This window comes from Panthera uncia (genome assembly GCF_023721935.1).
Source record: "Panthera uncia isolate 11264 chromosome C1 unlocalized genomic scaffold, Puncia_PCG_1.0 HiC_scaffold_3, whole genome shotgun sequence".
NCBI classification, from domain to species: domain Eukaryota; kingdom Metazoa; phylum Chordata; class Mammalia; order Carnivora; family Felidae; genus Panthera; species Panthera uncia.
In genome coordinates this window covers 47,531,958-47,543,456 of record NW_026057584.1, presented here as the reverse complement: position 1 = coordinate 47,543,456, position 11,499 = coordinate 47,531,958, and the positions used below count along the sequence as shown (strand labels likewise).

The window sequence follows — 11,499 nt, the reverse complement described above, 5'->3', positions numbered from 1 at the left end:
TTTCAATAACCAGCCAGATAGATAACTGAAAGATGGATAGATCCTACAAACAGAAACTAAGCAGAAATGAAATAATCTCATTTATTTACAAGGGAAATTTTATTACACATTTTATGTTAATATTATCATTTATTGTACTTATTCTATCCTATTTGGATTAAAATGAAAAATCATTTTTATCAAAAAACTTATGAATAAACTCTATTTCATTTATTTCTTGTAATTTTATGAAAAGTTTTTTAAAAGCTATTTGCAAATAAAATTATATCCCTTACCAGATTTCTGATGAGAAAACACAGAAATAATATATTCTTAAGGTTTTCCTCCTCATTATCAATCATTTTCCTAGGATTCCCATTTAATATAAGAAGGTTCTCCTTTTGCACTGCTGGTGGGAATGCTAACTGGTGCAGTCACTCTGAAAAACAGTATGGAGGTTACTAAAAAAATTAAAAATAGAACTACCCTAGAATTCAGCAATTGCATTACTAGATACCTATCCAAAGGATGCAGGTGTGCTGTTTCAAAGGGACACATGCACCCCAATGTTTATAGCATCACTATCAAAAACAGCCAAAGTATGGAAAGAGCCCAAATGTCCATCTACAACTGATAAATGGATAAAGAAGATGTGAGATACATATATGGTGTGTGTGTGTGTGTGTGTGTGTGTGTGTGTGTGTGTGTATATATATATATATGATGGAATATTACTCAGTGATCAAAAAGAATGAAATCATGCCATTTTCAAAAACATGGATGGAACTAGAGTGTATTATGCTAAGCAAAATAAGTCAGGGAAAGACAAATATATGACTTCACTCACAATTTAAGAAACAAAACAGATGAACATAGGGGAAGGGAAGCAAAAATAATATAAAAACAGAGAGGGAGACAAACCATAAGAGGCTCTTAAATACAGAGAACAAACTGAGGGTTGCTGGAGGGAGGTTGGGTGGAAGGATGGTCTAAATGAGCAAGGGGCATTACATTGGTCAGGATGAGTACTGGGTCTTATATGTAAGTGATGAATCACTAAATTCTATTCCCGAAATCATTATTACACTATATGTTAACTGACTTGGATTTAAATATTAAAAATCATAATAAATAAATAAATAAAATTATAAATAATTATATAAATATAATTATATAAATATAATATAATTATATTATAAATATATATAATATATATTATATAATTATATAACATATATAATGTATTATATATATTATAAATAAATATAATTATATAAATAATTATAAATTATAAATAATAATAAATAAATAAATAAATAAATGAAATAATATAAGAAGGTTCTTAGTGGAACTAGAAAAGTTTGTATTCCTAGTAAAATTCCTCCAAAGAGTGATTAAAGTCACTGCCACAGGTAACTGGATTTGTAGGTCTTTAAGTTACCAGTAATTCATTAAAAGCCACACTTGCAATTCTTTTAAGTGTAGTCTATCCTCTGTAGGAAATCATAATGATGAATACATGTCTTTATACATCTGTCCAAACCCACAGAATGCATAACACCAAAAGTGAATCATAATGTAGACATAGACTCTGGATGATTATATGTGTCAATGTACATTCATGAATTGCAACAAATTGTAACAAGAAAAGGAATGAGAAGCAGATATGAAATGAGTTCACAAACTTAGGTATATAAGCAATTTACAAATGATTCATTACTTTTTTTGTATAAATTTATTTAAATTTCAATCCTACATCTTGCCAAGCTGGAATGAAATTCAGACATCAATCATTCTTGAGATTCTGCCTTAGGGTTGAACTAAGATCTTGTGGTCCTAGTCAATACTAGGATATTGGGGTAAAGAGGGGGAGTACTTTAGTCATCATTTGTTCATAATGATTATCACTTAGGCCTTTATTATTCCTCCCCACATGTATCTTTCAGATCTATTGTTTTCTCTATCACTTTTGTAAGCATACATTAGACATCAGGTCTTTAATGAAGTTAGGATAACCCGGACTGAAATCAGTTTTCCTGATGCACCTAATGGCCATTCCCTCCAAGGACTTCCACATCAGAATGTCATAGCCAGAACACAGGGAATAGATTTTTTCAGTGCCGGAAATCCAAAGACCTTCCACTCATCCTCAACAAACAAAGAAAATTTCTCTAGTCTATGGAAATACCTCTCTATATCCTTTAAAGGCTCTTTCTCTTTCACTGGACTCTATTGTCTTCAGTGGGCTTAATCTTTTGGAAGCAAAAGACGGGAAACAGGAGAAATGTCTCGTATACAATTTCCATTCTACCCAGCCAGTACTTCTACCTAGCCGGGAAATTCCCAAGATGGAAAAATCACAAAGTTGATTACCTGCTTGACTAGGATAAGGAAAACCAAGAAAACATGAAAAGAAAACACATAAAAATGTATCAAAAATTTTCATGCCACAGTGACATATTGCTAAGGTTACAGAACAATGTGTATCAGAGAATCTTATTTAACAAAAGTTTATGTGCACCTGTAGCTTTCTATGGAGGCTACGATAAGATATATTTTAAAAGAAACAACCTGAATTTTTAATCAGGAAACCTAGATGTAAGGGCTTTATTATTCTCATGGGTCTGGGAAAAGATACTTCATCTCTCTGAGCCCCAATTTCCTCTTTAGTGAAGTAAATATTCCTTATAAAAATTCTGCAGAAAAAGAAAAGTGCAAATGTAATGTAATGATATTTTTATTATTTATAATTACCCTATACTCTTGCTTGAATAGAATGTATTCATTTATATCCTAACAGATTAATGCTATAACTGGATGCTCTTGCTCTTCAATATTTCTCTATTCTCTCTCTTACCATGAAAGAGAAGGAAAAATTGGTAAGTATTAGAATTATCCCTGAGTGTCTTCTTCAAAATAGAGTGTGCTATGCTCTCACTGACTACCTGCTTACAAAGTTCAGCAATCCCGAACACTACCATTACTCTAACACCAACTCCAAGTCCCCAAGACTATTCTCAAGTTCCGTAGTTTACCAGTAGGAGTCACAGAATTCACTGAAAGTCACCATATGCATGGTTATGGTTTCTCACAGGAGAAGGAAACAGACAGAAATCAGCCAAGGGAAGAGGCACAAGAGGCACAGTCCACATCTTTAACCTCTAGTTTTCATCTCCCAGAAAAGTTGTGGACAGTGCTAACTTCTCCAGGCAATGATGTGCGACAATATTCATGGAGTATTTCTAACCAGGGAAGTTAACTCAAGATATGGTATCCAGTGTCTTTATTGGGACTCAGGCATATAGACATGATTGACCACCTATATGACTGACCTTTAGCTGTCAGCCCCTATTGAGGTTGAGCTGTGTGGCCCAAAGCCCACACCATAATTCACATTGTTAGACTATTTAGTATGGCCCATGGTGAACAAATCAACAACACTCTTAATGGCAGGTCAATCCAAGGTCTTAGAAATAATCTCTCCTGAACAAAGATAAGATCTCTTTGTGGATAATGTTAATTCTTCACTATTTAGCACTTAACAGTTATCAGTGAGGTTGACTGACAACTCCTCAAAAGACCATCAGAAAACAAAATTTTTAGACCTACTATATAATAAGGGAGAACACTACCATCAATAAACTCACAGTAGTATCCCCTAAAAGAAGAAAACAATAGAGAATACTATTTATATCAAATTTTGGGATCTAAGATCAAGTGGTTTAAGGTTGTTTTTTCAAGACAGGAAACAAATTTTGGACTGGGTAGAGCACATGATGCAAGAGTTTGGGATTGGTTGACACATGAAGAACACTTTGTGTTCTTTCTTCATATGAAAATGAAGCACACCTTCATAAGTGAACTGGTTTTTGTTTTGTTTTGTTTTGTTTTGTTTGATACATTTGTTATTTGCCTAGGTTAGCAATCTCTTCCTGGGCAAAAATTTTTTGAACAAATATTTAGTCATGTTGACATAGGCAATCTCAGTTATTTCCAATTGTTTGGTAAAGTGGATGCAAATGGTTTCAATTTCTAAATGGTAACAATAAAATCCCAAAATTTATATGGAAGTCTCGCAAAAACAGAAAACTAGTTCTATAAAAGATGATTTTCAATGAAGTATTTGAGTCTGAGCAGCCAGTTGAAGTTGTTTTCCTAATTTAGTCCTTCTATTAAAGAATAAAACAATTGGGGCGCCTGGGAGGCTCTGTTGGTTGAGCTTCCCACTTCAGCCTAAGTCAGGATCTCATTGTTCCCAAGTTTGAGCCCTGCATTGGGCTCTGTGCTGACAGCTCAGAGACTGGAGCCTGTTTTGGATTCTGTGTGTCTCCCTCTCTCTCTGCCCCTCCTCCACTCATGCTCTGTCTCTCTCTCTCTCTCAAAAATAGATAAAACATTAAAAAAAATTTAAAAAAAGAATAAGCAATTAAAAACGTAAGTCCTCCTGAGACTTGGTCTCTTTATCTTTAACACAGAAATAATAATAACTCCACTAAGGTATTGAGCAAGATCACATAACTCCTAAATGACAAGACTGGAATGCAAACCCAGTCGGTTAGACTCCCAAGCCTTGCATCACACCACTTGCCTTCCATATTCTCATTCTTATGCTGAAATAACTGAAATATTAAGCAAAAGAATATATGTGAATGCACTTTCTATAACTTGGTGCATAGTACAAATATTAATGTACTTCCTTAATTTGTGAAGATTATTGCTCTCCATTTAAATTCAATGACAAGGAAAAGGACATCTAAATGATAGACAATAATTAAGTCACACACATCAGAAACTTTCTGAACTTGTGCACTAAAGTTCTTTCCCTGTTCTTTATACATGAAATAAAATGCATCAATTTGTCTGGACTGAGGGAGAGGGAGTAGAGAGGTAGGAGTTACAGATAAGAAAATGATCTTTGAAATCTAGGATTGGAAAGGGAAGCATTAACAACTTTTATACTCATCTTTAAAGTTTAAATACTTTCATAAACTGTGAAATAGAGATTTGTACTTAAAATACTTGACTCTTGGGGTGCCTGGGTGATTCAGTAGGTTGAGTGTCCCACTCTTGATTTTGGTGCAGGTCATGATCCTGGGTGGTCGGATTGAGTGCCATGTCAGGCTCAGTGCTGAGCATGGAGCGTGCTTAGGATTCTCACTCGCTCTTCCTCTCTCTCTGCCCCTTTCCCCGGCTCATGCTCTCTCTCTCTTATAAATAAATAAATAAATAAATAAATAAATAAATAAATAAATAAAATAGCTGACTCTTGTTCTTTTACCACCCACAATCCCAGAAGGATTCTCTGTTGTCTGGCAAGTGAGTTAAGTGTTCTTTTTCAATTAATTTTGAAGTCAAACTCAAGGATACATTTTAAAATAAAACTGAGAACATTTATCCTTGGACTTTTCATATTGGGTGACAACAAGAAAGCATGGAAAGAAGACATAAAATGAAACTGAAAACAATCAGGATTGCCCATATTGAATGGATGGATACTGGCATTTTCATTTATAGCCCAATGTCTGCAATTTCATGTCTTACATAGAAAAGGTTTGGAAAGATTGTTATAAATAGGGTTAGTCAGATTGTCCATTAAATATGCATAAACAAACTTTTCTAAACTCAGCTACTAAACACAGGCTGATACATTGATGGAGGGCATAGCTAAAAATTTAAATAAAGTCAGTTAGGATTGCAGTCAAAAGCTTTCAGTAGAAACCTTACCACAGTGTGATTCCTGTGTATCAAAAAGTCCATTTGTGATCAATCCAGAACCCATTGGACTGACAGAAGAGCTATGCAGGACCAAGTTTCCCTCTAACTTACTGTTGTGTTATCCTTAGGGTATGACTTTCATTCTTGGGATTGTAAGATGATTCCTAGCAGGAAGCAGCAGAAGGATGGAGGGCAAAAGACAAAAGGCCAGCAGAGTTTGGTCTATTTCCAAATATTCCCTTAAGTCCCTTCCAAGAATTTTTCCTTATACACATAGTTCCCAAATTGTGTGCCAATGGGAACATGACAGGATATTTTAAGTTTTTGAGGAAATCACAGAAATATTCAACATCTTTCAGACTAAGTGAAACACTAACTTGAGCAAATTCAGTTTCAACATTTGATCTTGGTATATTGACATGGCATATGTTTGAAAAACTGGAAGTTTTACAATGCTATTGTTAAAAAAAAAAAAAAAAGCAAATACCATATAAAAATCAACATTGAACAGAAAATGAGGGCAACAGGTCCTGATATGATTCCAAGATTTGAAAAGTTGCACAGGATTCAAGGCACACACCTCCAATTATTATAATTTTGGTTCTTCAAGAACGTAATAAAAACAGTTTTTCTTTTAATTTATTTATATTATTTTTTCAAATGGCTACTACCTTATGAGAACATAGATATTTATAAGTTTTTTGGATGGAACCACTTAACAGAACTGTTAGATATTTCTTTAGGCTTAAGGGCACCATGAAAAAATTACTAAAGCACAAAAAGCTCTATGACTGAGAAAATTTTGGTAATTTCTGACAGATCCTTAGCCATCTCCACCTACAAAGGAATGTGGGAAGATGTGAACTTTTGTTAAACACACAACCAGAATTCCATTAATAAAGAAAAAAGAGAGGGGTGCCTGAGTGGCTTAGATGGTTCAGGATCCAATTCTTGATTTTGGCTCAGGTCATGGTCTCACAGTCCTGGGATAGAGCCTGAGTTGGGATCTACGCTGGGCATGGAGCCTGCTTAAGATTGTCTCTCTCTCTCTCTCCCTCTGGCCCTCCCTTGCTCACACTCATGCACTCTCGCTCTCTCTAGGAAGGAAGGAAAGAAGGAAGGAAGGAAGGAAGGAAGGGAAGAAGGGAGGAAGGGAGGGAGGGAGGAAAGGAGAGAGAGAGAGAGAGAGAGAGAGAGAATGAATATTGAGCAGGCAGCAAGCAGTTTCTGCTCCACAGACAGATCAAGAATTTTACTACTACTCCTATTTCTTTTTCTTTTTGTAACATTTTATTTTCAAGTCCAAGAAAAGAACAACTTAATAACAGGAAAAAAATGATAAATTACCAGTCAGTGTTCATGCTTACTAATTACATACTTGGGTTTTATCCTTGTAGACTTTTTAAACTCACATCACTTTTATTAGTTCAAATTATTATATATTAGTTCATATATTATAAATTTTAAATTATGTTAAGTATGTTAATTGTCACTGTCAGTTATAAAGAATCTAATAAATGGGGCTAAGTTAGGTATCTTAAAGGTTTCATCAAAATTTACCAAAATTGTATTCCAATAATTAATAGATTTAGTTCACCTTTTTAAACCCAAAAGAGGAAGTAATTTAGAAATTAGAAATTTAAGATTCAATATCTAGTAATGAAATCTTTAAGCATTTACGAAAAGAGCTTAAAATTGGCATATATATTAAACCCATTCTAAGTCAATAACCTGGGGCTGTATTGAATTAAGAGAAGCAATAATTATCAAAGAAGAGTATTTTTTAAGTCTCTATTTTGCCACACCATATATATTATGTGAGGACAATTGTAATGCAAGTACATAAAAGAGATAACCAAATAGTACTTAAAGAGCTAAAACTCCCCTCTTAAATTACTTTAGCAAGTTGGTATTCATTTAGATTATAGAACATTGGTATAATGTGTTTCCTTGTAATCACACCCAGAAACACTTAAACTATAAAATAAAGAATGGCTACTTCAGTCTGAAGTTTAGAAACACAAAATTTAAAGAGTAACATATATTTTTAAAAGACACAATATTGTTCATAAATTTGAAATTTTACTTTAAACCAAAATTTTCACCTGAGTCTCTAGAAACTGACTCAGTATAGTAAATCTTTTGATAAGAATTGAGGGCCCACCCCCCCCCAAAAAAAAACCTAAAAAAGAAGCCAAAAAACAAACTAAAATTGGAAGATCTATATCTAGAAGGCTCTTACTCTCCATATCATTTAATGTTTGCTGTAATGTGGATTTATTGATACTAATAGCCTCTTAATATGCACCTCTGGCATTAAACCAATGTCATTGTGGTTTAAGGTCTGAAATAAATATTATGTGCTTCCTTGACATCTGATGCCAAGACCTCAAACGGCCTAACCATGTTCCCTTCTCCACTCTGCTCCCAGAGATAAAGTACACTAGCCAAACAAACCCATCGTGGAAACCAGGCACCGTGCCTGATTATTCTTGTATCCTGGGCTTCAGCTAACTGCCACTGTGCATAATCATTGGAACAAGACAATCATATCCTCCCAAAGGACCCCGGAGTTATCTTACCCTCTTGTCACTAGTAAACCTGCTCCCTTAGCCTCCTGCTTCTCCCTCTGTTCCTAAGATCTCCCCCCTGTGGCACATGTTGTGTGGTATCCTTCTCCATCGAGCTGTGAATATATGTGATAATAAACTGCTGTTTATCTCATCTGTCCAGAGTCTGGTGTCATTTGTTTGGCCTTCCCCATAACCCTATGGCAGGAATCCTTCCCTCAGTACTGGGGTGAAGAAGATGTGATCAAAACAGCAATAAAAGCATGGAAGAAAAAAATCATAACTCAGGTATAAATTAAAATGATTATTACCAATAAAATGATAATTATCATTTATACCAAACTTTCTATATGCCAGATGCTGTTGTGGGTATTCTACACACATGTTGTCATCCAATCTTTTGAACAGCTCCATGAGCTATTCACATTTTATGGACAAAGAAAATAAAGTTTACAGGAGTTAATTTAATTGATTTAATTAAATTTATTATTTTAAACAAGGCTATAAAACTATTTGGGCAATGAGCTAAGATTTAAATTTAAGCAGTCTGACATCTTTACCCTAAAAGACAATATCTTATCATTTATATACGTCTAATCTACCTATTTCAGTTCTATTAAAAGGTCATCTCGTGTCTTTCAGGGCAGAGTTTATCAAACATCCATAATATTAATGAATTCTTCAAAGGAAATAATATTTATTAAATCCTATTCTTGACAAATCATTTCATCATGAGTCTTAAATACATCTACATAAATTAAAATATAAACTGCTAATCAAAACAAAATTTTAAAATTAATATTAAAGTCAAACTGAAAAAATTTGATTTTATACATTGAACTTTTACTGAAGCCAAGTTGTCACTGATAGACTTCACTATACATAGATGTTACTAAACTGATGTCTTTATTTGGGGCATGCTGGGACTTCATTCAACATTATTGTTATCATGTTTTCTTTACCAGTGAAGCTGAACCACTAAAGTTGATTTTAATAGGCTACTCTACTTAATAATGATACCAAAAAAATTAACATTAAAAATAATCATTAAGAATAATTTACCATGTATTTACTTAAACATTTACTAATAATTGAGTAAAGTCATTATATATAAAGACAGAATCTTTGAGCAACATCTCAAGATGTAAATATGGTAAACACACACATACACACATATTACATTGTTAGTTCTTTTGAGTTTTGAATGCCATGATGAACTGATTCTCCCAAAACTTTTCTTTATTTGAAGTACTGTGAAATGTTTAAATGAGGTTGATATGAAAACTGACCTCCTCTTTATAAAACACTATTTATATATTAACTTCCACCACTATTCCTTCTCAGTATTATTCCATAATAAAGGCAGCACATTTGTCCAATACTCCATGTCATTTGTTTGCCAGTTTAAAGCCACAGTTTGCTAAACAACTTAGTCTTATATTAAAATGCAATGTGACTTGATTTTTTACCACCAAAATATTTTTTTCTTAATTATGGCTAAAAGAATTCAACATGAGCACAAGTGCAGAAATGGGATAACTTTTGTTGTTTTTGGTACTAGAACATTTCATCTTAAGCATCAGACATTTTTGGACACCTGGGTGGCTCAGGTGGTTGGAAATCCTACTCCTGATTTCAGCTCAGGTCATGATCCCAGGGTCATGGGATTGAGTCCTGCATCAGGCTCTTCACTGAGCTTGGAGCCTGTCTAAGATTCCCTCTTCCCCTCTGCATTTCTTCCCCACTTGCACTCTCTCTAAAAAAAAAAAAATTTTTTTTTAAGTCAGACATTTTTCCTAACACTCTGAAAGTCAAATGACTTTAGATCTCACTTGATATAATGCAATTTTGAACATAGGCAAAAATTAGGCACTAAAATTGCATGGCAGGTCTCACTTGCAGATGAAGTCCACATAATGAAGAATCTGTATTTATTAGAAAGTTTGATTGTCATAAACAATTTTAAAATTGTGCTAGAGTACAACATGCAAAATAATTAAACTGGACCACTTTCTTACATGACACACAAAAATAAATTCAAAATGGATTAAAGACCTAAATGAAAGACAGGAAAAAATCAAAATCCTAGAGGAAAACAAAGGCAGTAACATCTTTAACATTGGCGGTGGCAACTTCTTACTAGATATAACTCCTGAAGCAAGGGAAACAAAAAGCAAAACTAAACTATTGGGACTACATCAAAATGTAAAGCTTTTGCACAGTGAAGGAAATAATCAACAAATCTAAAAGTCAACCTACAGAATGGAAAAAGATATTTGCAAATGACCTATCTAATAAAGAGTTAGTATCCAAAATATATAAGGAACTCTAAAAACTCAACACCCAAAAAAACCAAATAATCCAGTTTTAAAAACTGGGAAGAAGACATGAACAGACATTTTTCCAAAGAAAACATACAGATAGCCAACAAACACATGAAAAATTGTTCAACATCACTAATCGACAGGGAAATACAAATCAAAACTACAATGAGGTATCACCTTACACCAGTCAGAATGGCTAAAATTAATATAAGAGGAGGATCTGCATGACTCACTCATTTGAGCATCTGCCTCTTAATTTTGGCTCAGGTCACAATCCCAGGGCCATGGGATCAAGCCACACTTTGGGCTCCATGCTGAGCATGGATCCTGCTTGAGATTCTCTCTCTCTCTCTCTCTCTCTCTCTCTCTCTCTCTCTCTCCCTCCCTCCCTCCCTCCCTCCCTCCCTCCCCCAACTTCTCTCTCTCTGCCCCTTTTCCCTGCTCGTGCTGTCTCTTCCTTTCTAAAATAAAAAAGATAAAAAAATACAGGGAGATCCTGTGTACTCTTTGAAAAAATAATAAACCTAGAGCTTACTTTGACAGCACATATACTAAAATTGGAATGATACAATGAAGATTAGCATGACCCCTGCACAAGAATGACATGCAAAAAAATAAAATAAAATAAAACTACCCTACAATCGTCCAATTGCACTACTAGGTATTTACCTATAGGAGAAAAATACTGATTCAAAGAGATACATGCACCCTGATGTTTATACCAGCAGCATCAACAATAGGCAAATTATGGAAAGAGCCCAAACGTCCACTGACTGATGAATGGATAAAGATGTGGTATATACAATGAACTATTACCCAGCCATTAAAAAGGATGAAATCCTGCCATTTGTAACAATGTGGATGGAGCTAGAGTGCATTATGCTAAGCTAAATAAGTCAGAGTAAAACAGA

At 34.2% G+C, this 11,499-nt stretch overlaps 1 non-coding gene across 1 annotated transcript; it reads left to right on the top strand.

Annotated features, from left to right (window-relative positions):
* The first annotated feature begins 11,115 nt into the window (after window positions 1–11,115).
* Window positions 11,116–11,222, top strand: LOC125911967 (U6 spliceosomal RNA). The gene has a single exon (XR_007454545.1). It is a non-coding gene; the product is annotated as a U6 spliceosomal RNA (small nuclear RNA).
* The last annotated feature ends 277 nt before the right edge of the window (window positions 11,223–11,499 follow it).